This window comes from Zalophus californianus, chromosome 1 (genome assembly GCF_009762305.2).
Source record: "Zalophus californianus isolate mZalCal1 chromosome 1, mZalCal1.pri.v2, whole genome shotgun sequence".
Classification (NCBI taxonomy): Eukaryota; Metazoa; Chordata; class Mammalia; order Carnivora; family Otariidae; genus Zalophus; species Zalophus californianus.
The window spans coordinates 120,652,501-120,658,404 of NC_045595.1; the positions used below are offsets into that span (position 1 = coordinate 120,652,501).

Below are 5,904 nucleotides of genomic sequence, written 5' to 3' on the forward strand. Positions count from 1 at the left end.
AATTCAACATTCAATTTCAGAACTATTCCTAAGGGAAATCATAATCTGCTCCATAAATATTTTTTTATGCTCTAGCTTCAGGAATATTTTGAGTCAAAACAAAGGAACTGTCAATGGTTTTACTTAGAAATAAAGTAGAGCAAACTTTCAAAAAAAGAAAAAGATCGTAAGAGTCGAGTTACCTCAGCATTAAGTTCAGCTCATATTAAAATTGTGAAATAAAAACACATGTCTTCCCTCACTCTACTCCTTCTCATTCTACTCTCTAGTGCAACTCTTCAAATCTTGGCATCCAACATCCCAGGAATCTCCTTTTGTTTCCCAGGATCCTTGTCTAGGACTATGCCCTTCACTCCCTACTACCCACCCACATACGCATACATTGTCCTTCCCTTCTTGAAGACAAAGGACAAAAATCTAAAATAATCTTCCTCAAAACACCTATTACTGTCCTTCGAGTAATCAGTTATTCAAAGGAAAGCAAATTGGATACATTAATTAATAGGAAGATATTAACAGATGAATTATAAACTTATTATTGCTCTCAAGAATTTTGTGAGAAAATATATTAAGCCAAAGGACTGAACTCTAATGGCATAATCCTAGACAGGCTGGTGAGCAGATGAGTCATAATTATGGATAGAAGAGTTTCATTTTTTGCTACTTAGCTCCTGATTCTCCTGCCCAATTGTAAAGGGATTCAGGAACATTCAAAAGTGACTCAAGATGCCTACTGCCAGTATACAAATCCCATTTAAGTTACAAACTACCGGGAGTTGGACCGGGTGCGGGCGGCTGCGGCGCGGGCTCCGGGTGGGCCCAGCGGGCAGCGGGAAGGAGGGCTCGCGCTGTGGCTGCGGACGCCGCTCAGTCGGACTCCTCCGCCGCGTGGCCATGAACCTGGAGCGGCTGCGGAAGCACATCCGACAGTACCTGGACCAGCAACAGTATCAAAGTGCTCTATTTGGGGCAGATAAAGTAGCTTCACTCTCTCATGAGGAACCCCAGGACATTTATTGGTTGGCTCAGTGTCTGTACCTAACAGCACAATATCATAGAGCAGCTCATGCACTTCGGTCACGAAAACTGGACAAACTATATGAAGCATGTCGCTACCTTGCAGCTAGATGACATTATGCTGCAAAAGAGCATCAGCAGGCTCTTGATATTCTTGATATGGAGGAGCCAATCAACAAAAGGTTATTTGAGAAATACTTGAAGGATGAAAGTGGCTTGAAAGACCCCTCCAGTGACTGGGAAATGTCACAGTCTTCGATAAAGAGTTCTATTTGTCTCCTACGAGGGAAGATCTACGATGCCCTGGATAACCGAGCTCTAGCTACCTATAGCTAGCTACAAAGAAGCTTTGAAGCTCGATGCCTACTGTTTTGAAGCATTTGATCTTTTAACATCACATCACATGTTGACAGCCCAAGAAGAAAAAGAACTTCTTGAGTCACTACCTCTTAGCAAGCTCTGTACTGAAGAACAGGAATTGCTATGCTTTCTCTTTGAGAACAAATTAAAAAAGTATAATAAACCTAGTGAAACTGTCCTCCCCGAGTCTGTAGATGGTTTGCAAGAGAATCTGGATGTGGTAGTGTCAAAGACATTATTATAACTGTGATTTTAAAATGTGCTACAAGCTTACTTCTGTAGTAATGGAGAAAGATCCTTTCCATGCAAACTGTTTACCTGTACATATAGGGACACTTGTGGAGCTGAATAAAGCAAATGAACTTTTCTATCTTTCTCATAAGTTGGTGAATCTATATCCTAGTAATCCTGTGTCTTGGTTTGCAGTGGGATGCTACTATCTCATGGTTGGTCATAAAAATGAACATGCCAGAAGATATCTCAGCAAAGCAACAACACTTGAGAAGACTTACGGGCCTGTGTGGGTAGCATACGGGCACTCGTTTGCAGTGGAGAGTAAGCACGACCAGGCCATGGCTGCCTACTTCACGGCCGCACAGCTGATGAAAGGGTATTTGCCAATGCTGTACATCGGATTAGAATACGGATTGACCAATAACTCAAAATTGGCTGAAAGATTCTTTGGCCAAGCACTAAGCATTGCACCAGAAGACCCATTTGTTATGCACGAGGTTGGCGTGGTTGCGTTTCAGAACAGAGAATGGAAAACAGCAGAAAAATGGTTCCTTGATGCTTTGGAAAAAATTAAAGCAATTGGAAATGAGGTAACAGTTGACAAATGGGAGCCTTTGTTGAACAACTTGGGGCATGTCTGCAGGAAGCTTAAAAAGTATGCCGAGGCCTTGGACTATCACCATCAGGCGCTGGTGTTAATTCTCCAGAACGCATCCACGTATTCTGCCATAGGGTATATCCATAGTCTGATGGGCAACTTTGAAAATGCTGTTGACTATTTCCACACAGCTCTTGGTCTTAGGCGAGAAGATACATTTTCTGTTACAATGCTTGGTCATTGCATTGAGATGTACATTGGTGATTCTGAAGCTTACATTGGAGCAGACATTAAAGACAAATTAAAATGCTATGATTTTGATGTGCATACAATGAAGACACTAAAAAACATTATTTCACCTCCATGGGATTTCAGGGAATTTGAAGTAGAAAAACAGACTACAGAAGAAACAGGGCTTGCACCACTAGAAACCTCAAGGAAAACTCCAGATCCCAGATCTTCCTTGGAAGAAACCTTCGAAATTGAAATGAACGAAAGTGACATGATGCTGGAGACCTCTATGTCAGACCACAGCACATGATTGCAGACAGCTCTCAGCTCCATTTTGTCCTGGGGGAGGTCAGGGTTTCCTCACATCCTTGTCCTATCTTCAGAATTCCCCATTTCTTGACACAAAGGCAGACTGCACCTCTCCGTTTAGGCATAGAGACGTGCTGGAAGAGACCGGACTGCACACCTTTGCAACACATGTTTTCTGATCCTACAAAACAATTCTGTGTAGAGGAATAAAGAGGTAAATTGTGTATTATGTCTTTTTTTTTTTTCTTTTTCAATCAGCTTTTCTTTTGGACTGATTTTAGGTTTATGGACAAAAGCTGCAAAGGTAGCAGAGAGCTCCCACAGACCCCTCACCGGGTTTCTCCCCATTCACATCTTAAGTAACCAAGGAACCTTGTCATAACAGAGAAGTGCATGCCGTCCAGGAGCCACAGTGCCCTGAGCTCTCCTCAGGCTCCTCTCTGCTGTGACCATGTCTCAGGCTTCTCTGGTCTTTCATGACCTAGATGGATTTGAGGAGGACTGGTCAGTTGTTTTGTAGAATATCCCTCGATTTGAGTTTGTTTGATGTATTTCTCATATTGGACTAGAGTTCTTGGTTTTGGGAAGAAAATACCACAGATGTGGATGAAGTACTGTTCTCATCACATGTTAGGGGGTACACAGTATCAGCATGACTTATCACAGACGGTGGTAATCTTGGTGGTGTCTACCAGGTTTTTCTACTGTAAAGTTACTTTTTTTCCCCCCTGCCCATAATGCATGCTTTAGAAGGAAGTCATGAGGAGCGCCTGGGTGGCTCAGTCGTTAAGCACCTGCCTTCAGCTCAGGTCATGATCCCCGGATTCTGGGATCGAGCCCCACATTGGGCTCCCTTCTCCACGGGAAGCCTGCTTCTCCCTCTCCCACTCACCCTGCTTGTGTTCCCTCTCTCGCTGTGTCTCTCTCTGTCAAATAAATAAAATCTTTTAAAAAAAGAAAAAAAAAGTTACAAGCTACATATGAGGTCAACAGTCAGTCAGTAACTGTTAGGACCTTAATTCTCTTATCTGTAAAACGCAAGGGATAATCATATCTGTGCTGGTGAGCTTCAGAGAGAATAAACCCACAGGATTTAAGAGAACAAGACAAACTCTGGACTTCATTTAAATAAAATTGAATGTTGTAGTGATACTGTCACTGTCGACCTAAATTTGTTTGTACATTTCTGGAAAACTAACAGTTGATTTAAAAAAAATCAGCTACCCAGTTTAAAATGATAATTTTCTAATCATAATTATTAATTGAGCTTCTCTAATAGTTGAAAAGGGATAAATTATGACCTTAAGGGACTTTCCTTGTAATCCACTTATTCAAGCTAGATTTCTAATTCTTGGGTTATAATTTATGGACTAATGTTTTCTTTCTTTTTTTTTTTTTAATTTATTTGACAGAGAGAGACACAGCGAGAGCAGGAACACAAGCAGGGGGAGTGGGAGAAGGAGAGGTAGGCTTCCCGCAGAGCAGGGAGCCTGATGTGGGGCTCGATCCCAGGACCTGGGGATCACGACCTGAGCCGAAGGCAGACGCTTCACGACTGAGCCACCCAAGCACCCCTGGACTAATGTTTTCATTATGCTTTACATGTCAACAATTTTCTCAAGTAGTTATTGTATGCAAGGCACAGTGCGGGGAGGGAAATGGAAGGTGGAGGATATAATGATGAATGAACCATGGACCATTTTGGTGAAGAGCTTGTGTATTTGGTACTTGTTGATTTAAAGGCTAAATTGGAGCTCTGGTTGGAAAATAAATTACTCAGGGAGAGAGCAGAGCAAGAGAACAAGAGGCCTCATGATGTAATCATGATTTCTAGAGAAGGAGGCCTGTTAGAGAAGGCAATGGTGTCAGTTAATCAGTAGAGGCAGTTCAAGCTGGGAAAAAGAAAAGTGATGCATAGACCCCTCAAAACATAGAAATGTTACTTTGCTTTCATTCTCTTTTGATGCAGGGCAAGGCCTTGGCTTTGTGTGGGGATCTGTTTTTGGTTGGAGCTCAGCTTAGCCACTTAAGCCAAAGAACATCGTTCAGATTCCAGTTTCAGCTTCGTTGAGTGGGGCAAGATCTTCAGGATATTTGTATGGTAAGGTCATTCAATGTAAATACATCTCGATTGGAAGGAGTTTTTTCTTGGTTTTGTTTTTCACCTAATTTGACCGCAATTTTTCTTTCAGACACCAGCCATTATGGAGCTTTTCCAAATCACTTATCTTAATTTTCATAGAAACAACTCTTTTATTTTTTTCACTCTCATATTTCATTAGTTTACATAACAGTTGATTAAATTACATAATTAAAATAGCAAGTGAAATTGCATAAACAGCTTTTAGAACAAACCACTAGTTTCTATGAAGCATTCAGTAAAGGGGGCAAACACAGGCCAAGCAGAGATTAGTTGAAGTGCCAGGAATCCTCAGCCCTGAAGTGCATGCGTTGGGGGGAAGGCCTCCTGTCATCCAGTGAGTTGGTTAAGTGGAGTTAAGGGCTTCTACCATACATTGAAATGACTCGTGAGGTAAAAGGAGGAACTGGTGATCAAGAAAAGGTATGTGAAAGAAGTAACAGGGAAACCAAAGGTATTAAGAAGAGAACTTTGAGCACTGTTGGTAGAACTACCAAAAGAAGTTGGGATAAAGACGACAAGGAGGCTGTAGGAGGAACTGATTTGGAGTGGGGTGGAAGATTACAGTGGGCTGGGGAATAAATGGGTGACAGGTAAATAAGGGCAGAGGAGTAGTAGGGTGAACTCTGCTTTTGAGAGTTTGCCTGCAAAGGAAGACAGATTGGGTGGAGATTGGAGAGGCAATGGGGTTGAGGGAAGTTTGCTGTGGGGGCTTTGGTTTTTGGATTAGCACACACAAGAATTTCTTCAAGGAGCTAGTAGAGAGGGATAGGTTTAAGATTTGAAGTGCCACATTAAATACATTGGAATGTCTGGAACGTTCCTCTTAAGGCAGTGCCCTACTATGGTTCATATTCCCTTTTAAAGGCTCAATAAATTATGGAATGAATGGTGTTAAGAGTCACTAAGAGGAAGAAAATTGAAAAGATTGCCTGGCTAATTGAAAAAGAAATTTGTTGGAGGGCCTAAGGTGGTGTGAACTTGTATTAATTCACTCTGATTAAATGTGCACACC

General features: G+C 41.8%; 1 pseudogene across 1 annotated transcript; it reads left to right on the forward strand.

Moving 5' to 3' along the window:
- Positions 1–894: 894 nt before the first annotated feature.
- On the forward strand, positions 895–2,977 carry LOC113917894 (annotated as a pseudogene). Its single transcript, XR_003518391.2, has one exon. The product of XR_003518391.2 is annotated as a cell division cycle protein 16 homolog (transcript).
- The last annotated feature ends 2,927 nt before the right edge of the window (positions 2,978–5,904 follow it).